The sequence below is a fragment of the Schistocerca piceifrons genome, chromosome 8, assembly GCF_021461385.2.
Source record: "Schistocerca piceifrons isolate TAMUIC-IGC-003096 chromosome 8, iqSchPice1.1, whole genome shotgun sequence".
NCBI classification, from domain to species: domain Eukaryota; kingdom Metazoa; phylum Arthropoda; class Insecta; order Orthoptera; family Acrididae; genus Schistocerca; species Schistocerca piceifrons.
The window spans coordinates 355522442-355548234 of NC_060145.1; the positions used below are offsets into that span (position 1 = coordinate 355522442).

Sequence of the window (25793 nt, forward strand, 5' to 3'; positions counted from 1 at the left end):
AACGACCCTCGCGTAGGTCCGTATTATCTGTTGACAAGTGTACGTATTAGTAATTAGATAATTAATAGTAGATTCCCGGTGACTGTATTTTGGGATAAAAATACTTTCGTTGACCCAATCAGGAACCATCATTTACGGACCTGTTCCAACATACGTTTTAGGGCGAATGACGTGGAAGGATAAAGCTGTTATTCGCTACGGACGGTGTAGCCACAAAAGCCAAAGCATGGCCTCGAACTGTTCACAGCACATCCGGGCTCCGTCGTTTCAGGGAAAGTGTGGAGGAATGAAGAAGACAATGGCCGATTTACAGAGTAATTGAGTGACAGCGGAGTGCGGATGAGAGGGGCGGTAATGGACGAAACGTGCGAAAAGCTGTGAGGCGGGGGGAGGAAGGCAGGGGGGCGGAGGTCACGACTCGCGCCGTGGGAGGGGGAGGATAAAAGCGTCCCGCAGCGCCAAAGTGACAGCAAACTGCGTGCGGCAAAGAGTGCCGACCGCCGTCTAATGACCCCGCTCTCCCCGGGACATTAAACCCCGCAGACAAAAGGAAACAAGAGAGCCGGCTCGGGCCTACTGTTTCGCTGAGCAGCCGCCCAGCCGGTCGGATAAGCCGCCGATTCTACAACTTTACACAGCAAACCGTCGCACTAAGTACAGGGCGGTTATAATTCAACTTCGCTACTTGAGAGGGTCCCTGTGAAAAAAGAGTAACAGTAGGACAATGATACTTTATGGAAGCATTTGTAAGGACATGCGGAAGTAATACAACGAATAAAGCTTGGAAACGAACACATTCAGTTTCCATATGAGAGGGTAACGCTTGTTAACTGTGTACCATGTTTATGTTCCAAGTTACAAACGCTGCTCAATGTGACGACCGTCTGCCTCCACGACACCCTGGACTCGCACTGGAATTGTTCCAATACCTTTCGCACGGTGAATCATGGAATGTTCACCTGTCACGGCACAGCTCGTGCACTGCTTGAAGATCGCATATTGCGTCCAGCATTCTCATCAACGGCAACAGCAACTTTGTAACTGCTTTGTTTTATTATTGTTGTTTTTTTGCTTGTATGTAAACTAGCTTCTATTCTTAAACTTTCGTATGTGTCTGTGCTGTGACGTAAACCTGAACAATGCAGGTGGCGTGCTTACGTAAACACCGTCCAATAAAAATAGTCGCCAAGTCTATTTAAAGCTGTATTACAGTGTTGCAGTCAACTTTCACCGAAAATAATTAGAAAATGTAAAACTGTATAGTAAAGAAACTGTTCCGTGAAATTCTGTATTGTGCAGTGCAATGAACAGTGCTACAATGCGATTTGACCACAGCCGAGACTTTCAGCTGCAACACACTGAACTAACAGAGTAAAAAATAATTCTACATAATTACAAACTGAACTTTGAGAGGGTAAATGTACAAAAAGCTTCTACCAAAATGGCCTGCAAATTACATATCCAAACTGACTAAATAAAATTCTGGATATTAAATGACACAGACGTGAACATGTAACACTGCACTGTAAGAATAAAAATGCATGACAAAGAAATTAAATATGAACTGAACTTTACCTAAACTGACCCTGAGATAATTTTGAAATGCAATGCTTAACTGTGAATTATTTTATTATGTCCTAAGAGTAATGTTAAATTGGTCGTAACAAATTTTTATGACTTACCTTGTGGAAACGGAAAATTGTTACTGCCCGAAAGTGATGAATGTTAAAATACAGCGCTGCAGCAAACCAGCTGAAGAAAAGCTTTGCCAACAGCAATGCGAGGAAAAGCAGCTATGCTAAACACACCACACTTTACTCTGAGTGACAGTTCCGCCCAGTGCAGTGCTGTAAGACACAATTACAAAACAAAAGTTTCGTGAGGGGATGGTGGAAGAAACTAAACTTACTGAATGGCCAAAAAGAGACTAACATTCGAAACTATATTATGAACCTCATTCCTTAAGAATTCCAACCATATTTAGAAAAATCACTTCTTATAAAAAACATGATTCTGCCATGAAATTAATTAATGAAATTGTAGAGGTTTGATAAATCTATAACTCTTAGTCGAAACTAAGAAACAGATAACATTATTTAATGACGTCTCGACCATCGAACAGACTGGCCTGAACCAACAGAGAAAAAATAGTGCTAAATATTTGCCTTTCTCAAACTCATGATAAATTAACGCGCTGGCAAGCTACGCAGCAATACAGAACCTGAATATCTTCGTACCTCTCAAATTAGTCTTTACAAAATCATATTTCCAAAAAGCGACATCCTCTGCTGCATCTTTATGATATGCTAGTTTTTTGCAGACCCCTCAGCAGCGTGACAAAAACCCGACTATCTCACTCACTTCTCACAGAATGCCACACTGGCAGCGAAAATGCTACTGGCTAACAAAGATCACACTGCTTGTACTCAAAACTTCTGTGGCGTAACATATAGACTATCGAAGAATTCTGTTTAAAAAATATCTGGTGTACAGATTTGAAGCGTAAACACGTCGAATAAAGAGAGAGCTCACATCACTTTCACTGAATACCAAAAATAAGCTAGAAACCTTACAACTTATTCAAAAAATTGTGGCGCAGTTAGCTGTCCGCCTCTTCCAGGACAAATTCTAAAATCTCCAGTTAATTACAATTTCCAAGGCCGGCCGGGGTGGCCGAGCGGTTCTAGGCGCTACAGTCTGGAACCGCGCGACCGCTACGGTCGCAGGTTCGAATCCTGCCTCGGGCATGGATGTGTGTGATGTCCTTAGGTTAGTCAGGTTTAAGTAGTTCTAAGTTCTAGGGGACTGATGACTTCAGAAGTTAAGTCCCATAGTGCTCAGAGCCATTTGAATAATTTTTGACTACAATTCGGAATTTTCCGTTTGTCGCGAACGCCTCGGCCATCCGGACATGGTCCCTGACTGTCTCAAACTTCCAACTTATCCACACAGTGTTGGCGTAGTACCCTTGCCAGTTACCATCATTACTCGCAGCACGTCGCTGATCCTCGTCCCCGTAAGAGATCGTGTGTATGATTAATTTCGGCTAATTTCCCTAACGCCTTAAATGGCTGTCACAGAAATGGCGAAACAACATGTGTGGGGAGAAGTAAGTGTACGTACTACTTCGCAAGTGCGTACTTTCTAATCATTCGGCTTTCTTATTTATAGTGCGAGCAGGACATCGGCTGCGCACAATATTAGTGTGCAGCTTATAAGGGGAGTGTCCGACTGGGACAACGGCTTATAGAGTGGTAAAAAAAAGATGAAATAAAATAAAAAAACGTAGAGGTCCCGCAAAATTTTAATAAATTATATGTTTCGTTTCTGCGTTGTTGAGTCAACCACGCAACATAAAGTATTATGTCTGACAAGGAAAAAAAATCCTGAAACGATTACAAAATGCAAACGATTTAACTGTCCGAAATGGGGAAGTAAGAGAACGAGAGGAAGATATAAAATTTATTCGTTGATTTATCATACGTTTTCAGTAGTTATTCTCATACCGATTATAAAATATGTAGGGTCTGAATCAATATTTACGCGAACGGTTGGGAAAAAAATAGTTCTACAGTATTAATCAAAGGTTTATGTGCAGAATTAGCTGCACGGAAATGTAAATGTATAAAACACTCTTTCGAATTTTGTACATAGTGCACAAAACAATGCAGCATGATTATATTAAACGCCAGTGATACATCGTAGTGGTGAACATGCTGCTTAATTTCCTAAAAATAAAAAAGTGTATCGTAATATAAAATGCTAGCATAGTTCTTTGTTCAAGTCGACCTAATGTACCTTGACTTATAAAGTGTTGATATTACGACCACTCTTAAATTTAAATAACTTTACGCGTCTTATAATCAGACCGCTTGTGTTTCAAAACGCCTGCAATTCTGCAAACATGCTACGTCATTGGTAATCTTCGTGTGCTTTTTTTTCTTTTTTTGCACACTTAAAAAGCTGAGGTCGCATTCGGAAACCGGAAACTCCCCCTTGTTACTAAGCAAGAGAACTTTCTTTCTTAGGGCCTTGTCCCGTTTCACCGCGGGGTCGGCCTTGTTATTACGGATTTGGCAGTGTTAGTTGCAGAGGGTGGGGCTGGTTGCCCTTCCTGCCGCCACCCCAAACACCCCGGGACGTAAGTAGTGTACCCCAGCTGTCTGCGTCTAGTGTAATCCATGAACGAGTGCGAACGTCTTCAAATGTCTGTGAGTGGCGGAACTGAGGTGGAACGTGGGGACTAGCGGGATGTGGAAAACCGCCTAAAAAGCACATCCAGGCTGGCCGACTCGTCGGTATTCCGCCGGGCAGATTCGATTTGGGGCTGGTGCGCCTACCCTGCAAGACCAATTGAGTTCAGTTTACAAGGTATTATTTACCTGAACGTTACTATTGTACATTTCTCCGTTACCAAATAATCGTAGCCAAACGCAGATACTCATTTTCGCCCACCCACGCTCCATGACGAAATGAAACGCTTTGTACATGACGGGGAAGTACTGCTACCAGTAAGTTGTTTCGGAAAGTGCGTTGCCAGAAACAAAAAATTGACTTTGAATCAATGTTACAGTGCGCTTTAATCTCAATCGGAAGAAGTACCTTGTCTGGTATTGCTTTGGTAATTCTGCTATTTTTGCGCTAATTGTTCCGGACAATAGAATTATTCTTTCGTACTGCTAAAAGTGATTGTCATTTCTGTTTGTTGCAGGGACGGTGCCCACACCTGAGGATCTCTGCAAGCCGTCTGTTCTGGGAACGTGAGTAACATCTCCTTCGGATTACTCGGGAGTTGTAGGTACTGGAAATCGTAATTACGACAACAGTGATATTTTATGTCATATTAAGCCATTAAGAAATGCCGTGTGTTGTAGCAATACTGTTATTTGATGCGATCAGCATAACAGTCAAAGCAAGGCATACAAACATTCAACTTTTTGTAAAAAACAGGAAACAGATGATTAATCTTTACTTCAGTCAGTTTTAAGGATGGTGTAGCTGACGTGGCGGCTTTTATTCGCGACACACTGCTCACGTTGAACACAGCTTTCAAACTGGCTTCAGAATCACAGCGATCGGATTCGGAGACGGTTGTTTCTCTACTGCTTTCCTTTGTCTGAACGACATTTCAATTTTCACTTGAGCTGGGCTTATATGATGCCGTTACCAATTCTGTGTTTTTCTGGTTTAACCGCATGTTCAAAAATTTGCCATATAATGGGATATTTCTGCACAAAAACAGATTCAAATAAAAATTATTGCACCAGTCACGTTTAGTGAAATCATTGTTAATGGAAAATGGTACAAATCCACAGTGGTATTGACGCTTCAGCGGTGAGTAAATTTGCAAGAAAACATAATGAATGTAGCAAATTGGTATTTCGAATATAACATTATGGTGCATCAATCTCTTACGATAAACGTAACTAGATACTGTAATTTTTGTCGGACTAATGACAGAAGCTGGATTTCTTCTAACGTATTTTTGACAAGTATGTGAAAATGAATGTGTTTATTTTTCTGTTTCTGGAAATACCGATAGTTGTAGTGCTATCATGAAGTAACTGCATAATAATTTTAATTAGATGTACTGGGAGTCCCTGAGTAAGTCTTCATGGTTAGCCGCTAAATGGTGTTTGTGCAGCCAAGCAAAAAAATGCTTCAAGAAAGACCATGCTACGCCCAGAAAAACTACACTCTTCTTTGTCTGCAATTTATGCATTTTCACTGCATGTACAACAGGTTGCTTAACCAACAGAGGTAATGAAAAAAAAGTTCATCTGCCTTCTTTTTCGAGTCACAGTGTACGAAAGATCTTGCCCTTTTTCTGTTCACGCTGTGTACTGTCATGTTTCTTATCCGATTAGTAGTTTAAGAAAAGGTAATAAATAACTTGTCACAAAACATGTAAATTTTCAATACAGTCAGTGCATATGATAATTCCAAGACTACTGTAGCAATGCGTCTTCACACAGAAAGGTCAATTCATAATGCTTCCAATGATTTCATTACTGCCCTGAATTTGTACTGGTACTCGCATTATTTGATATTATTAGTAACACATACAAATCAGTTGGTTCCACTAAATAGAAACCATAGTTTGGTGACCACTTGGCTGGTTGAATGCACATCTGGTGTTCAAAGATGTTTAGTTCAAGCTACCGGCGTTATTACTGCACTGAAGTCGCTTGTAGTTCACGAATAAAATCAGTCTCGGAACGTTTTGGACGGGCAGTATATACTGCCTGAAAGTTTAAATGCAAACAGACTCTCTAAAATATTTCACGGTGCGATAAATCGCTAATTAACTGCATGAATACCTCCCAGATGGATGTTTCTCTGGAAACTTTCATTCTGACGTTCTAAAAAGTCATTTAGGAATGTCGGCACAGAATAATTTATTAGGACAGAAAGACAGCAATACGATCAGATGCAGACCAATACCTAAAAAGGCGGTGGGTGTTTCGCCCTCTTTCTTTCATTTTTTTCTTTTCTTTTCTTTTCTTTTTTTTTTTTTTTTAGAAAAAAAGGGCACTAGAACAAGTTGCGATACTTGTTGTAAACAACTCCCTCGCATTTATCTGCTCAAGTTTGCGACCAGGTTCATTCCAGATATCGAATGAAAATTATCAAAATGCTGATGAAACGCGTATATAAAATCCACGGTACTTTTAGAGCTGGGTATCTCTGTATTAGCTAAGTAAAGATTTTCAGAATCTACAGAGTGTTTGCGAACAACCTCAAGTAACACGACAGTCACGTGACGTGGCGCCAGAAATTCCGTTATGCGCATCTGAATGCTCACTTCATAGGTATTGCTACTCCATGAATCTGCCCCATTTCACTCACCTCGTTAGTTATTGTTAGAGGCTGTTTTAAAACAGGAGCACTGCAGAAAGAGCATGTGAAAGAGCAGCGCGGACTACCTATATGCATCTTTGGTCTAAGATATATACGCTAGACTTGTTACTAAGTAATTACATGGTTTTGTTTACATAGACCTCTTAGTATCGAAATAGGACGCTAGTATCCGTATATTTCAGGTAAAATGTAGAGCAGAGAGTAAATATTATGTATTTGTTGAGCAGATATTTATCTGCGAGCAGTAACTTTTGAGCTAGTACGATTTAGAAGTTATATGTTGCTGAGTAGGAAAACACACTATGGCGAAGTCTCCAACGAATTTCAATACGTACGAAGATAAAGATATTATAATCTACAGTTCAGTGACGACTTGAAGTATTAGTGAAACATGCCGATTTTAAGTAATAAAATTGGCTCTTTGTTGAAGTAAAAGCAGATGGAAGTCAGCTGTTTGCAGCGAACTGTAAGTAGCAACGAGCATAAGTACGTGCTATTGACTAGCTTAATTATCATTTACTCTGTTTTACTAGACGAAGGACTATATTCAATCCAGTAAATTATAGAACAGTTGGTTGATAGCACTACGCAACAAAATTCTACTTTTTTTTTGTTAACTGGCACAAAAGCAGCTAATCTTTATGTTTTCGGGTGTGTTGATAACGAAAATCTCTCGTTTAGAAGTTATGATAACTTTACATTATTATCTATATTTACTTTGATGTTATGCGTCGGAGGAAGGTCATGGATGACGCAACCGTTTTGCCTGGCGTTTGTGGTTTTCTGCTGGTGATGCCTCGATTATTATCCAACAATAATCGGCTAGGTCCGCAGCTCGTGGTCGTGCGGTAGCGTTCTCGCTTCCCACGCCCGGGATCCCGGGTTCGATTCCCGGCGGGGTCAGGGATTTTCTCTGCCTCGTGATGACTGGGTGTTGTGTGATGTCCTTAGGTTAGTTAGGTTTAAGTAGTTCTAAGTTCTAGGGGACTGATGACCATAGATGTTAAGTCCCATAGTTCTCAGAGCCATTTGAACCATTTTGAATAATCGGCTAGCACTGATGCCCTCCACTTACCCTGGTATCTCATTTGCATGTCCGAAATTTGCCAGTGGAAGCGTTCTCCAGAACAAAGGCATTCCAAGCTAACTTTTCGTCACGTGTCAGGATGGTGTTGAAATGCTCATCTTTGTACAGTTTACGTGCCTGGGGTCTCACGAAAATCCCCTCTTTTATTTTCGACTCACGAAGACGCGGAAATTTCTCGCACAAATAGAGAAATTCTTCCCCAGTTTTATCCACGGCTTTAACGATGTTTATCGTTAGGCACAATTTTGTAGGAAGAGCAGAGAGAATTATGTTCTTAGATTTGGCAAGTGCTTCGTGCATAACACTGTGAAATCGTGGTTCAGGTGACTGACGTTTAGGCCATTCTTTCTTTTTATAATGAAGTGCTTTGACGCGGCTATTTCAGAGGGAAAGGAAGCAACACAACTTGGTGTGTCCCCTTTGTAGCCCAAATAATACGCCTATGGCTTTCAGATTCCCACAAGCCTACCGTTTAAGCTTGTCAAGGTTCAATCGCAATTACAATTGTTTCTTGTTATCATAGGTTTCTTTCGTTTCTTTCGTGTAAGGTGCATATCCAGTCGGAATCCATGATAACACGTTACCATTATACAGTAGCACAGACTTGAACCTTACTTTGGAGGAGTCGATGAAGAATTTCCACTGATTAATTTTTTTAGTCCCTGCATATCACTATAAAATACCAAGTTCTTTTTACTTTCGAAAAACGGGAGTAATGGCATATGGCGGTTACGGAACGTAGTCACATTTACCGTCTTGTCATGACAATTCCACCGTTGTAGTCTTGACGCCAAAAGTTCAGTTTCACCTTTCGGCTATTCCAGATCTCTCACTAGTTCATTAAGTCCACACTGCGTTATTTTGTGGATCTCTGTACATTTATCCTTACACATAAAATCAGAATCATTTCGAGGAACGGCGTTATTAAGATGATGGTGCTGCACTAGTTTCACTACCGCCGTCGCTCACTATCACAACCTGCCGGGACAGGAACAAGCAGTCCGTGTCCTTTAGGCACTGGTTGCGTGGCCGATGGTATGTTAGGATGTATCAAGGAAGACTTGGAAATACCATGTGTTAATAAAGTTGTGGTACAAAAGTAACAATAATTCACATGGTTTGATGGTTCTCGCCAGATCATGGGCATAGCTAAGCTCATGAAAGACCTCTACGATTCAGGCACGAATGACTACACGAGACACAAGATATGCAACATACATGAGGAGCCCAGGAATTGACCTAGTATTTGATTTCACACTCAAAGTGCAGTTTGTACTCCTTCATAATATATGGCGTTATTGGCCTTCTTTGCGATTTCAATGTAGCTTGTTCGCAAATTTAGCAAAAATTGTCAGCACTGTTTACACATTTGCGAGGTATATTGAATCACAGGAATTACAATGATCACACGCACTAACTACACTTTAGTGACACGTTCTTCCAAGACACGAACGCACAAGACTGAAACTGCGCTTCAATGAAATTTGCTCCGCTCCTTCCTTCCTCTTCCCCTTCGACTTGCAGCCACGAGTCCAGGCTATAAATGGCAACAAAATACACAAAGGTATTGTTGTCCACAACTACATCACGCTACCATTAGCAGCATTTCGAAGCCTTAAAGGAGAGGGATTGGCAATGAGTGCTAATAAAATTAAATGCAGTTAAATGCACCCCCTTTAACTTGAAAGTTCGGAGTTTTAATTGTCGTTTTCGTTATTGGCGTGGTCGTTATCGTTAACAAACATTTATTTCATCCCAGGGGCATTTTCACTTTTGGCTAGTGTAATTGATCGACGCTGTGACAGACAGTACTACAGTTTGTTCTAGTAATCCAACTAAAAACTTCGTTGGCACATTAGCGTCGCTCTTCATCACTGTATTCGCTTTGTAGGTGTGCACTTGTAATGCAAATCTAGATTAATATAAAACCGACAGATCTTGAGTTAAAACATCTACAGAATTCGCAGTTGTCGGTTGAACTTTTATTTATTACCATTTGAACAACACCCTTCCTGCAGACATGGGACAAGCTATGAAACTAATCAGAATAAACAGCCACTACAAATGCAGGGAGACTACCACATCTAGAAAGCCACTGCTGATAACAAACAGCAATACAGTCTCTCTTCTAAAATTAATGAAAGAAATAACATACAAAACATTCCATTTGTACATTCAGCCATTTTAAAACAAATACATATTTACACACACAAACACACCCACTCACAAATCACAGATACCACAAAAATACAGTCATTAGTTGGCAGTAACAGTCGACAAATGGCACCACGATCCAAAACATAACATCAAAACGAGTGTTCAGTTCCTAGGGCTGTGAAGTGTGAGGAACGAAATTTCAAATGGTAGTTACCAAACGACGAACAGCTGCAGCAAATGAACAACAGCATAACATGTAGATCAACTTCCACGAAATCTGTAAGTACAACGTGGCGTCACGAGCAAATGCTGTCAGTCAGATGCAGAGGATAACTGCGGCAGTTAACATAATTATTGTGATTTCCACAACATGCTTTGTTCGGTTTCTCGGAACTTTTTTTTTTCAGAACAATGTTTGTTACTAACAGTAAATGTGCATGTTGTTACCTTTCTGCAAGCTCTGCTCAGTACTGCACATTAATGGGAAACGTGTGAACTTACGTATCTAATTAAACGGCTAATAACACGCTGGTTACCAATCGAACGAATTCCAGGGCCAACAATAATTTGGTTTTCAGTCTTTCATATAGTTACTGACCAAATTTAAAAAGTTAAAATGCTCTCATAATTACTCATTACGAGCTATAATCTTGTGGTAAAGGCTTATCACGATATGTCAGTTATTACAATGGGTATGTCTTGAGGCATCGCAACTCAAGGCGAGCATATTACCCAGGATATATTCATCCAATATTTGAGAATGAGAGCACTCAGTAACTTCCAACAAGCTTTATACTTAATTTAAAACCCTTACAAAACATTTTATAAAGTTTATCGTTTAATACAGTTTCGTTGGAAATCAAGCATGGCGTCTAATTTATTACTGTTTTACTACTAGTTATGTTCATAACACATTTTGCAGACAGTCTCTACATATACCACTGAAATGGCTCTGAGCACTATGGGACTTAACTACTGTGGTCATCAGTCCCCTAGAACTTAGAACTACTTAAACCTAACTAACCTAAGGACATCACACACATCCATGCCCGAGGCAGGATTCGAACCTGCGACAGCAGCAGTCGCGCGGTTCCGGACTGCGCGCCTAGAACCGCTAGACCACCGCGGCCGGCATATATACCACTGAATGCACCTGCAGCCGGCCTCTGTGGCCGAGCGGTTTCAGGCGCTTCAGTCCGGAACCGCGGTGCTGCTACAGTCGCAGGCTCGAATCCTGCCTCGGGCATGGATGTGTGTGATGTCCTTAGGCTATTTAGGTTTAAGCAGTTCTTAGTTTAGGGGACTGATGACCTCAGATGTTAAGTCCCAGAGTGCTTGGAGCCATTTGAGCCACTTGAACCAATGCACCTGGAAAATTATATCGTTGTACGATACAAAGTTCTGAAGATATGAAGATTCGTATGCGGGCGTTCAATTCTTTAAATAATCGAGGTGGGATTTGATTGGTTTTGTATTATATTGCCAAAAACGGTTATGCATGTTGCACGTACTGTTTGTGATCACACCTAACTGCCACGTGGCCAAACTGCATGAGATACCGCGGAGACATTTGGGATTTCACCCAAAACATGGGCGCTTATTGATAAATGGTGAGATATTTTCACACTATCTTTGGCGGTGAACGTATTTTACACTATCTTGTATGCGAAACGACTACCCCACTACCGGAATCACTAACGTGCTTTAGCGATCGCGGCAACCACGGCGAGGCTAATTTCTCCTCATTCAAGCATAACTGAAATTAAAGTAGTGTTGAGAATATTCTGTTTTATATGTGTTATAAAGTAATGAAAGAATGTAACGCGACAGGAAGTTGCAGCAAAATAATACTGGAGATTTATGATATGCACTGACGAGCCAAACTATGATGACCACCTACTCAATAGCTTTTTCGTCCACTTTTAAAACGAGATACCTCACCGAGTTTGTGTAACGGAGATTCGACAGTTCGTCAGTATGTTTGGTGTATGTCTGTGGCATTAGACGTCTACGCACAGGTCACATAATTCGCTTAAACAACGGGCTCCTGATCTGTGTACGAGATGATGGCGCCCCATAGCGACCCGGATGGGTTCTCTAGAATTTACATCAGGCGAAGTTGGTTGCCGAAAAATCAACGTGAGTTCACTATAATGCTACTCAAACAACTGTAGCATGGTCCTGGCTCCGAGACAGGGACAGTTGTTCAGCTGAAAGGTGACACCGCCGTAGGGAATGCATCAGGCATGAAGTGATGCATGTCACAGCTGTCAGCGTGTCTTCCATTACTATCACAGGCAAAAGCGCTAGAGAACATCTCCCATAGCAAACTGCTGCCACCAGCCTGCGACTGTGGCGCGCTGCACGTTTCGAGTCGCTGTTCACATCGATCACGATGTTTGTGGAGACGACCATCGACCCACGACGTTTGTGGAGACGACCATCGACTTAGCGCATTGAAAATGTGATTCACCCGAAGAGTCTACACGTTTCCATTGGTCGACGGTCGAATTCAGATGGTCCTGTTCCCATCGCTATCATAATTGACGATGTCGCTGGGTCAGCAAGTGAACACGTAGCAGTGCTCTGCTACGGAGTTCCATATTCAACAACGCCCGGTGAATTGTGTGCTCCGAAACACTTCTGCGCGCACCAGCATTGTGCTGTTTCGGGCCGGTCAGTGTGGCCGAGAGGATCTAGGCGCTTCAGTCTGGAACCGCGCGACCGCTACGGTCGCAGGTTCGAATCCTGCCTCGGGCGTGGATGTGTGTGATGTCCTTAGGTTAGTTAGGTTTACGTAGTTTTAAGTTCTAGGGGACTGATGACCTCAGATGTTAAGTCCCATAGTGCTCAGAGCCAGCCATTTTGCTGTTTCGGCAGAGATAGCGCAGATCACCATATATCCTATTTTACAGAGCAGACAAGCCTTAGATCCCCATGTTCTGTCAAGAGTCGTGGACTCCAGCCATTTAGTGTCTAGTTGTAGTTTCACTGTCCTTCTGCCTCTTTCCGTAGATGCTCACGACAGTAGCACGTGAACATTCGACCAGCTTCGCCGTTTTCGGGATAGTCGTTCACAGGCTTTGCGGAATAATAATCTGTCCGTGGATTTCCCCATTTGCAGCGCATATCTTTGCTAGGACGGTCCCTCGTCTTTGTCTGCTCCGCCTAACATACACTCCTGGAAATTGAAATAAGAACACCGTGAATTCATTGTCCCAGGAAGGGGAAACTTTATTGACACATTCCTGGGGTCAGATACATCACATGATCACACTGACAGAACCACAGGCACATAGACACAGGCAACAGAGCATGCACAATGTCGGCACTAGTACAGTGTATATCCACCTTTCGCAGCAATGCAGGCTGCTATTCTCCCATGGAGACGATCGTAGAGATGCTGGATGTAGTCCTGTGGAACGGCTTGCCATGCCATTTCCACCTGGCGCCTCAGTTGGACCAGCGTTCGTGCTGGACGTGCAGACCGCGTGAGACGACGCTTCATCCAGTCCCAAACATGCTCAATGCGGGACAGATCCGGAGATCTTGCTGGCCAGGGTAGTTGACTTACACCTTCTAGAGCACGTTGGGTGGCACGGGATACATGCGGACGTGCATTGTCCTGCTGGAACAGCAAGTTCCCTTGCCGGTCTAGGAATGGTAGAACGATGGGTTCGATGACGGTTTGGATGTACCGTGCACTATTCAGTGTCCCCTCGACGATCACCAGTGGTGTACGGCCAGTGTAGGAGATCGCTCCCCACACCATGATGCCGGGTGTTGGCCCTGTGTGCCTCGGTCGTATGCAGTCCTGATTGTGGCGCTCCCCTGCACGGCGCCAAACACGCATACGACCATCATTGGCACCAAGGCAGAAGCGACTCTCATCGCTGAAGACGACACGTCTCCATTCGTCCCTCCATTCACGCCTGTCGCGACACCACTGGAGGCGGGCTGCACGATGTTGGGGCGTGAGCGGAAGACGGCCTAACGGTGTGCGGGACCGTAGCCCAGCTACATGGAGACGGTTGCGAATGGTCCTCGCCGATACCCCAGGAGCAACAGTGTCCCTAATTTGCTGGGAAGTGGCGGTGCGGTCCCCTACGGCACTGCGTAGGATCCTACGGTCTTGGCGTGCATCCGTGCGTCGCTGCGGTCCGGTCCCAGGTCGACGGGCACGTGCACCTTCCGCCGACCACTGGCGACAACATCGATGTACTGTGGAGACCTCACGCCCCACGTGTTGATCAATTCGGCGGTACGTCCACCCGGCCTCCCGCATGCCCACTATACGCCCTCGCTCAAAGTCCGTCAACTGCACATACGGTTCACGTCCACGCTGTCGCGGCATGCTACCAGTGTTAAAAGACTGCGATGGAGCTCCGTATGCCACGGCAAACTGGCTGACACTGACGGCGGCGGTGCACAAATGCTGCGCAGCTAGCGCCATTCGACGGCCAACACCGCGGCTCCTGGTGTGTCCGCTGTGCCGTGCGTGTGATCATTGCTTGTACAGCCCTCTCGCAGTGTCCGGAGCAAGTATGGTGGGTCTGACACACCGGTGTCAATGTGTTCTTTTTTCTATTTCCAGGAGTGTACTTATCTTACCGCGTCAGGTGCTCGCAACGCCGGCAGGCGGCATCCAACGTCGCGATGGGCAGAAGTCATAATGTTTTGGCTTATCGGTAAACAGTGTGAAGGTTAAACAGTGTCTGTGAAGGTTTTGCAGATCTAATTGGGAAGAATTTGAGAGGTTGATTGGACTTGTTATCCAGTGCAAAATATACAATCAAAACAGCATGAATAAAATGTTTAACCTGTGCGACTGAGTCGATTTATTCCTCGCAGTAACAGTACTTGTTTCGGAAAGAATGTAACCATCTTCTACATTTCAGTGTCTTTTCGTAAAATACACTCCAATACAAAAAAGAGAAAAAAAAGAACGACGCACCATGAAGGAATTAACCGAACGGAACGAAAATCGGTGATGTAATAAGCATGCACATACAAAAAAGCGATTAAAATTTCAGAAAAATTGGATTTCAAGAAAAAGAGCTTAAAAAATTGAGAACGTCAATAACGTGTTGGTTCCTCTTTTGACTTAATATAAGCAGTTATTCGGCTTGGCTTCGATTGATAGAGTTGTTGGATGTCCTCCTGAGAAATATCGTCCAAAATTCTCTCCAGCTAGAGCGTTAGAAATCCAGCGATGGTTGAAAAGCCCAGCCAATAATACCCAAAACTTTTTCAACTACGAAGAGATCCGGTGACCTTGCTGGCCAAGACATGTTTCCACAAGCATCAAGGCCAGCATTGGAAACTATCTCAGTGTGCGCATGGTCATTATCTCGCCGAACCAAAAACCCACGATGGCTTGCCATGAATGGCAACGAAATGTGGCGCAGAATATGGTCGATTTAGTGCCGATATCAACCAAAGAGGTCCTGCTCTCTAAAGAAATGGCTACTCAGACATTCACTCCTGGTTGTCGAGCAATATGCTGGATGACAGTCAGGTTGGTTTCTCACTGCTATCCGGGGCGTCTCCAGACACGTCTTCGGCTTGAAAACTCATTGACTGGGGTAGAGTTGTCTTCAGTGCCGCTTCCGACTTCGATTTGAGCCCGTTAGCCAGCGAAGACGTGTCTACAGATGCCCTGGACACGGTTTCTACCGCTTGTCCTCGTGCTTGTCAAATCGTACCTTGACAGGCTAGGTCACCAAATCTTTTCCCAATTGAGAACGTTTGGAGCATTATGGACTAGGCTCTCCAACCATCTCGGAGTTTTGACGATCTAACGCGCCAGCTGTACAGAATTTGGCATGACAGCCCTCAAGAGGACGTCCAACAATTGTATCAATCAGCTCAAAACCGAATAATTGCTTGCATAAGTGCCAGAGGTGGAAAACCACGTTACTGACTCGCTCAGTTTTGAAACTCTTGCTCTTCAATAAATCACCCATTTTTTTCTGAAATTGTAATCTTTTTTATATATAAATGTAGATGACGTATACGGATTTCCGTACCATTCGGATAGTTCCTTCGTGACGAACGCTTTTTTCTTTTTTTGTGTCTTAGAGTGTATCTAGATTACTCTCAAGAACACACTGCCAAGATATGACACAACTGATAACACTTTGGATCGATTATGTGAAATGGAAAAAATATAGAAATATCATCTAACCGTTCCACAATATCGGCAGAAAGGAAAGATAAAAATACACTAAGAAAACAAGGAAATCACAGTGAGCTTCAAAGAAAGAAACAATAGAAAATATAAAAGATTAAAGAATACTGGAAGAAAAGCAAACAACAGAAGAGGTAGAACTGACACATAATTTGTGAAGAGGTATAACAAAAAAGAGAAAAATTGTCTACGACGTCAGATGTTCTGAAAACTGAACGTACTCAGACATTTCCCTCTTTACTTATCCCAATCAACACTAAGCTGACACACAATATTTTTAGCGCAATCCAATCTGACTTTCAATAATCTCTACAAAAGAGTGGCCCTGACTAACAATAACCTATACCTTTCATGAATCACTTACCTCACAAAAATCTTCGTTACTCAAACTACTGTAATACAGCGTGCGCCAATACTGCCAGCTGAATAAAAGATTCTAACTACTGAAGGCATTAACTACTGATAGGCATAGTTAGCAAATGTATTTACCCTAATAATGTTCCAAAGTCATCATATGTATATCAGTTCATGATATCCAATATTACAAATTTACTCTTTCTGATGGACACACGTCCAGATCGTCCGCTCTCAAAATTCTGCCATTTCTCTCCCCACATCCACCACTGCTGGCGGCTCACCTCCAACTGCGCAACGCTACGCGCTGTTCACATCCAACAGGCCAACACTACAATAGAAAATATTGCAACAATGCCGACCAGCCTCAAACTGCACACAGCACAGTCAGAGATTTTCATACAGAGCGCTACGTAGCGTTACCAACATAAAAACCTAAACAACCTACTTACAAATGTAGAAGGGGTAGCACGAAAGATGAAGTTGAAGTGGGATAATCGATTATTGCTGGATGTTGAAGAGGGACAGCAAAGATGAAATTATACGAGAAAATAAAAAAAAGATATAGTATTCATATTGCCGCTAAGAAAACAATTTGTAGTATTTTTAGTATATACTTAAGAAATAAAACCTTAATTATAAGAAAATAGGCCTTGATTGAAATTTTATTTTAATATTTGTTAGTCAGTTCCTTAAATCTTTAAAATATAAAATCTTACTTTGTGAAAAATCCTGTCCGCAGCTCGTGGTCGTGCGGTAGCGTTCTCGCTTCCCACGCCCGGGTTTCCGGGTTCGATTCCCGGCGGGGTCAGGTATTTTCTCTGCCTCGTGATGACTGGGTGTTGTGTGATATCTTTAGGTTAGTTAGGTTTAAGTAGTTCTAAGTTCTAGGGGACTGATGACCATAGATGGTAAGTCCCATAGTGCTCAGAGCCATTTGAACCATTCTTTTTTTGAAAAATCCTGATGTGACGGACGATATGAAAGTAAATTTCAGAGTAAGCATTACAAATTGACTGTAGAACATCTATTACTGATCAATCATATAACAGAAATTTTAAAAATGCAGGCTTATGTAAGCTAAATATTTACTCCAAACACAGATGAAGACGGAAGATACTTCCAAAGAATAAATTAACCCAGTGACAAAGATAGAATATTTTATTAATGCTTACCCACGTCGTCATCATCCTACCTATAGATATGGACCAGTGTGCAAATGAAAAAAGTTGTGCACGCCGCTTGTTTCTGTACGTGGACAACTTGCACTCTGAGTTCATAGGTAGCAATGAGGATGCAGCTCAGAGTTTGTTGTAACAGGTATGGAGAGGCGCCTAAAAACCGAATGTTGTCATTACGTCGGTCAGTTCCGGCCTCGCACTCTACTCACCTTACGAATTTGCCTAGCAGCACAAATAAACTAGATTGGGAAAGAATCAGACTAGAAATCCCAGTCGTATCTGTGTGCATATTTAATCATTCCGAAAGGAAACACCGGATCGAAATGAGCGCTGCTGAAGTGAACCATCGCCACTCGTCCGGCGAGAGCGCGGTGTAACGGAGTCTGATGGGGGCGGACAGGCTGACAAGCGGCGCTGCAACTATCGCTGTTTCCTTGCTCCCCGTCCCCCAGCATTTCTCGTTCGCTTTCCACATGCTTTCGTTTCGGATCAGCGTTCACTCGACAGTGGCGGACAACATTAGGGGGGAAAAAAGAAAGAGGAAGAAAATTTTACGGAAGCCGAAGCTGCCACTGCAGATAACTGGATGAGACACTTCTCGCGTCGGCGCGTTTCGTAGCAATTATAAGCGAGCAAATTTATTTATTTTTATCGCGTAACGCAGGTCCGGCAGTATCATATGTGAGAAAGCTTGTGTAAGAAATGCGCGTTGACTCTGATACGACGACTAACGTGGAAGTTCTTGTGTTGACCCCCTGTCTTTTGAATCACTTGTTTAAATAGTATCTAATGTAGCCTGCATAGTTTTAATTTTCTGACACCCGTCTAAGAATTATGTGCTGTTTAATTTCCTTCTGTCCTGTTGTTTGCTCTTCCTCAAATATTATTTTACCTTCTTGATCTGTCTCTTGTTTCTTTTTGTTAAGACTTCTTCTTTACTAGTCTCTTTCTGTTTTTCCTTGTTTTCTTACTAGTATTTTTCCATTCCATTCTGAGTAAATTCCTTTCTCTGCTTCTTCTTCTTTTATGTCACATATTTATAGGCCTCTTTCACCATCTCACGTTCAAAACGATCCCCCTAGTCAGATAGTTTGCTGTTATTTTTTGTTTTATCAATCCGATACACATCATTACATCTTAACTGCTAGGTTGCTTTGTTTCTTAGATGGTCTATTTTCCGTACTATTCTTCGTTCCACTACCGATCATTTGTACCAAAACATTTAATATAAAGCTTATTTGTACGTATATTCTCATCCCAAACTACTGGATCGATCTGAACCAAACTTGGTACACGTACCACGTAGTTTCTGGACAGAAGCGCTGTGGGTATAAGAACCATCTATCTATCAATGGGGTGAAGGTAGGCGAGAAAAAGTAGTGTAGTCTATGATTACTTATTCAGTATCTCAGAATAAGAGCACTTAGCCATTTGCAACAAACTTTACACATAGTTTCTAACCTTTATGAAACTTTCTTTTGCAGTCATGGGCTGTGCGGCTGGTCCCAGCGGAGGTTCGAGTCCTCACTCGGGCATGGATGTGTGTGTTTGTCCTTAGAAAAATTTGGACTAAGTAGTGTGTAAGCTTACGGACTGATGACATTAGCAATTAAGTCCCGTAAGATTTCGCACACATCTGAACATCTGATCTGAAACTTTCTTTGCTGACACGTCAAAAAACAATGAAAGGAAAAAACTTTATCTTTACTACATTTTCGATGTTCATACAGTAACACTTCAGGCATGACGTTTCAATTTATAACTTCTTTACTACTAACACTATTCGTCATAAATTTTGCCGTCAGTAGTCACATATACCACTGAATGTCCCTGCAAAAGTATGACGCCATAAACACTGACATGCGTGAAAAGCCGGCACGGTAACTGAGCGTGTTCGGTCAGAGGGTTAGCTGCCCTCTGTAATAAAAAAACTGAGTGAATGGATCAAAGATGAACTTGAACAGGTGTCATATGGACGTCCGCCTCGAACAAATAAAACGAACATTAACGAACGAACCGAGGTCAACAAAAAAAGTGGTCAGTGCGACGTACTGTCATGCCAAGTGGCCCGGGTCCCATTCCCGGCTGGGTCAGAGATTTTTCTCCGCTCAGGGACAGTGTGTTGTGTTGTCTTCATCATCATCATCTTATCCCCATCGATGCGCAAGTCGCCGAAGTGGCGTCAACTCAAAAGACTTGCACCAGGCGACTGGAGGAGGAGATTAGTGTTTAACGACCTGTCGACAACGAGGTCATTGGAGCGCAAGTTCGGGTGAGGGAAGGATGGGGAAGGAAATCGGCCGTGCCCTTTCAAAGGAACCATCCCGGCATTTGCCTGAAGCGATTTAGGGAAATCACGGAAAACCTAAATCAGGATGGCCGGAGACGGGATTGAACCGTCGTCCTCCCGAATGCGAGTCCAGTGTGCTAACCACTGCGCCACCTCGCTCGGTCAGGCGACTGGTCTACCCGACGGGAGGCCCTCGCCACACGACATTTCCATTTATTCTTTACTATTAACGCTATTTCCAACACATTTCGCAGACAATATCTGCATTTGCCGCTGAATGTATCTGCAAAATTATATAATTATACCACACATAGTTCAAGAGATGAGACGTCATAATCTTTGACCTGCGTGAAAACGATACTGCAGGGTGAAATTCGCGAGAGGTACAGGTGAAATATACGAGGGTCGGTCAAAAAGTAATGCCTCCCATTTTTTTTTCTACTTAAAGAAATTAAGTTAAGTGAAAAATTTGAATTTGGCGCCATTCCTCAAACCTTCTTCTACAATCCACTGCAGTAGTAACTTTCTGTGTCAACAGGTGGCAGCACAGCAGAAGTTTGTAAGATGGCCGACATCGATGTTTGTTTGAGACAGCGTTGTGTGATTGATTTCTTGAATGCAGAAGGTGAAACGCCCATACGCATTCATGAAAGACTGAAGAAGGTGTATGGTGTTGTGACAGTGGATGTCAGCACTGTTAGACGATGGGTTCGTCGTTGTAAGGAAGCTGAAGGGCAAACACCGTTGACTGACGAAAAGCGGAGCGGCAGGCCGGTGAGTGCAGTGACTCCACACAACATTCAGCAAGTTGATGACATCATTCGTGGTGACCGTCGGGTGACTGCAGATGAAGTGTGTCGCATTATTTCTCTTAGTAAAGGCAGTGTGATCACGATTATTAAACAATTGGGGTACTCAAAAGTTTGTGCACGGTGGGTTCCAAGAATGTTAACCGATCAGAATAAAGAGGCAAGGAAAACAATAGCCTCCCAACACTTGCAGCGCTTCCGTTTGGAGGGAGATGAGTTTCTGAAAAAAATTGTGACCGGGGACGAAACATGGGTGCATTTTTTTGAACTCGAATCAAAGAGGCAGTCAATGGAGTGGCGTCACACAAGCTCGCCGAGGAAGAAAAAATTCAAAACTGTGCGATCGGCAGGGAAAGTTATGGCAACAGTTTTCTGGGATACAGAGGGTGTGATTCTGGTTGATTTTTTGGAGCAGGGATGCACAATAAATTCTGTTCAATACGTCACAACCCTCAACAAACTTAAAGCACGTCTTCAGCGAGTTCGCCCAACAAAATCAATGGCAGATGTTCTTCTTTTGCATGACAATGCAAGACCACACACCAGTCGTCACACCTCTGACGAGATTGTCAAAATTGGATGGGAAGTTTTGCCTCATCCCCCATACAGCCCTGACCTGGCACCATCAGACTTCCATCTGTTCGGGCCACTAAAAGAAGCTCATCGTGGGATTCATTTTGAAGATGAGGAGGCCGTCAAAACATCCGTGCGTCAATGGCTTAGGAAGCAGAGCTGTGATTTTTACCGTGCTGGGATACATGCCCTTGTTCAAAGATGGACCAAAACTGTAGAGATGGGCGGAGATTACATTGAAAAATGACAAAATGATCCTCAATGTTGTGGTTTTCAACCTATGTAATTGCATTTAAATTTCCTGACAATTAAACGTAGAAAAAAAAATAGGAGGCATTACTTTTTGACTGACCCTCGTATATACAAACGTGTGTAAAATATGTTAAATATACGTCAGCTACATGTGGCATTAGCGTATGTGGGTGAAGCCGTGAGTCCAAAGCTCCTCCTAACCCCTGGATTGGTTTCAGCCAAACATGAAACACGTGTTACTTACTATCTGGAAAGAAGTAATGTGGGGAAGGGGGATGGGGGGAAGAAACACCAGCCTCCTATTGGGATGGGACTGATGGACAAAAAAGAGTGGGGGAGGAGAAGATAGTGGGGTAGAGAGATGGAAAGAGGAGATGGACACGGATAGAGGGTAGGAGGAGATGGACATAGAAAGAGAAGGAGACAGAAAGAGAGAGGAAGCAGAGGAGGTGGACCGAGAGAGGGGGAGAAGAAATGGAAAGAGAGAGGAGGAGGAGATGGAAAGAGTGAAAAAGGGGGAGGAGAAAATGGATAGAGAGCAGAGGAGGAGATGGACAGAGAGAGGGGGAAGGAGGAGACAGAGTAACAGAGAATTAGAATACATACATAGGCTATCAACGCCAGGTACTGAGCCAGTAATCTCTAACTCAGTCCTAAGCTTTAGATAATTGCTTAATAACTTCAATTTCTTTTCTTTCCCTGTTGTTCCTCTTTTCCCAGTATTCCTTCGATTTACCCCATGTTCGGGTTTCCTTCCTTCTGTCTATGTTCTCGCCTATTTCATATTTCTTCTACCTTGAAAATCTTTTAAGTTTAATGTTTTGCTCTTAAAAAGTTTTATTCCTGTAACTTTGGAACTTTTCATGTTGATTCTTTGTATTTCTTTTCTTATATTTGTAATACATGCTGTTATCGATCTCTCTTGCCATCAATGTAGGAACATTTATTTCGTTAGCCTGTTCTCATTTATTCGGTTGAGGTGTCCAAAGACGATTAATCTTCGTTTTGCCATTACTTCTGATATTTTCTCTGTATTTTTGTAGATCTCCTTATTTTTGAATCATCTCTAGTTTGTGTTGCTCCCATTACTTCCTGATAATCCATCTTTCAAATATGTCTAAGAAATCCAGCTTATAATTAATCATTAGGCATTCACATGTATATAAACATTCTGGTCTCACCGCTGTGGTATAGTATTTTAGTTTTGTTTTTCTAGATGTGTGTTGTAGATATTTTTGTCAAACTACATGCTGTTTCCACTTTATTACATCTTACGTCAATTGCAGATTTTTTTAGTCCATTATACTGTATAATTTATCAAAGATATATAAATTTACTAATCGCTCTATTTTACCTTTTGAGTGCTTTGATACATTTGATGCATTTTTTTAATATTTGTTATGGATTTCGATTTTTCAGCTGAAATTTTGAGACTAGTTCTGCTCGCTATTTTTACATAAGGTTTATTTCAGTATCTGCTTCTGTTAAATATTTTGAGGAAAAACCTTCTTTTCTATTTTTAATATTCTTACTTATTCCATATGCAATTTTTATTTTGAGTATTCTTACAGTTATGTCAGATTTTTATAAACCACATTTTATGGATTTAGAGGGTCGGCGGAAGGAAGTCCTAATCTTCAATACAGTAAGCATTAGTCTGATCACGACGTCTGTCGTTTTCAAATGCACCACATTTTGGTAATAAGTAGTTGAATTTGTACCGCTAGAAAGTGTCTTCTGGTATCTACAGTGTTTCGTTGTATTGTGTTTATGTTCTTGGTTTGACTTCAGCCAATCGTTATAATATGCATTAACTCAAAATGAAGCTTCGTTGGTTAGCACTTTCTCCCGTGACTTCATCGGCTATCCTGTCATGCATAATAATTTTCTCGAGACTCTTACTAGCATTTTTGGCCCATTTTTTACGTTTATAAGAAGATGGTCGAAGTAGAGAGGATATAAAATGTAGACTGGCAATGGCAAGGAAAGCGTTTCTGAAGAAGAGAAATTTGTTAACATCGAGTATAGATTTAAGTGTCAGGAAGTCGTTTCTGAAAGTATTTGTATGGAGTGTAGCCATGTATGGAAGTGAAACTTGGACGATAAATAGTTTGGACAAGGAGACAATAGAAGCTTTCGAAATGTGGTGCTACAGAAGAATGCAGAAGATTAGATGGGTAGATCACATAACTAATGAGGAGGTATTGAATAGAATTGGGGAGAAGAGAAATTTGTGGCACAACTTGACTAGAAGAAGGGATCGGTTGGTAGGACATGTTCTGAGGCTTCAAGGGATCACCAATTCAGTGTTGGAGGGCAGTGTGGAGGGTAAAAATCGTATAGGGAGACCAAGAGATGAATACACTAAGCAGATTCAGAAGGATGTGCCTGGCATGTCACTAATACTACTAACAACGCAAATCCTGCAGTGCACTGTTTGAACACCATTTCTGTAAGATTGGTACCCATAGAGTACATAGTTTTCTGTCTACGCTGGCTCTCAAGAAGTGTGAGTTTAGTTTTAACCACAATGTACTCTAATTATTATCTTTCGCAAGACACTGATTTTCATTTCTACATTTGCACTTTTATAAGGCATAGCAAAATCATCTTTGATCGAAAAGTGGTTTACAACAGGTGCACCAATGTTTGGTTTACGATTTCGCAGGTGTTTCTTCTTTTGTTTTGTCCATTCATGTGTTATGAAAGCAAAATATGAAACAGTTTACGGATCTGGACGATATGAAAGGATTACCGTCACGGCACTTTTAGACTACAGCAATGAATGACTGCCTTACAACCGGCCAGCTTGGGTTGTGATACTCTCAGCAGGCGACGGTCCATCGATCATGTAAGATAATTAGACGGCCGAATGCTACTGCACAATGTGTGACAAGATACAGTATACCGTTGTTAGTACGCTACTGTAGTGTTCCAGCTACATATGAAGTCGATTGATGTCTGTGTTTTTTTTTAATGCTCTCTTTTATTTTGTTCTTACTTTCGTTCGCTTTCCGTTGGTTAGTCTTTTTAACTTATGTTCCGCAGATTTTTTTATTAAAAAAATACATTATGAGTTACCATCACCACAAAGTTTCTAAGAGTGTATTGTTCTGCAACTGCGACACTGTTTCATCATCTGGCAGATGTTAAAATTTTTAAAATGATTTGAACAACATTTCTATAATTTTAAAACATGTTAGATATCTAAAATATTACAAAATTAAGAACTTGTGGTGTACACCATGTTCAGAATTTAAGTGTCGGCCAGACGATGACATACCGTCGAACCTAGTTCAGAACAACAACAGAAAATTAACATATTTATAGTGGTCGCTTTTTAGAATTTAGTTTAGTTAGTATCAGGCAGAAAGTGATACGAATTACAAACCGAAAAACGATTTTCACCACGTTTTTCACCATTATTTTAAGCCTAATGGTGTCTGGGCCCAGTGGCTGTGCACCAAATCTACGAGGGCATGCTAAAAAGTAACGCCTCCGAATTTTTTATGTGAAAACTCCTATAGTTTTTTGAATAAAACAAAGGTTATTAACATTCTGCATCTTTATTCTTCATGTCTACATACTTGCAGCCCTCTACCGCCAGAGGACTCCGAATTGTAGCGTTAACGTGGTGGGGTGTAACATAACTATGTCGGTGTATGAGAAACAGCATGCTGTAATCGGGTTTCGAATCCGAACATTTCCTTCACACATGGGGCATCCTTTCCTCCAGGATGACAATGTCAGACCGCGACGATCTTTGCGACATCTGCAACATTCCCACACCTTAGGTTCACTGTCAACAGCCATCTTCCTTACAGACCCGACTTGGCCCCATCCGATTTTCGTCTGTTCCCAAAACTTAAGGGACAGCTTCGAGGACTTCGGCTTGATAATGACGATGCAGCGCAAGCAGACATGAGATTGAGGCTCCGTCTACAAAGTCAAACATTCGACAGGAATTGCATCGACAAACTGGTCTCTCGTTGGGAGAGAGTAGTACCTGATTTAAACCACTTTGCGATGAACGATGATT

The 25793-nt window shown here is 42.1% G+C and overlaps 1 protein-coding gene across 1 annotated transcript in view; it reads left to right on the forward strand.

Annotated features, from left to right (window-relative positions):
• The window catches only part of LOC124712346 (extracellular serine/threonine protein kinase four-jointed), a 1321952-nt gene that overhangs the window by 224301 nt on the left and 1071858 nt on the right, over positions 1-25793 (forward strand). The window contains exon 2 of the mRNA XM_047242642.1: positions 4712-4760. The gene's annotated coding sequence lies outside the window, so the exon portion shown is untranslated. The remainder of the gene's footprint in view (positions 1-4711; positions 4761-25793) is intronic.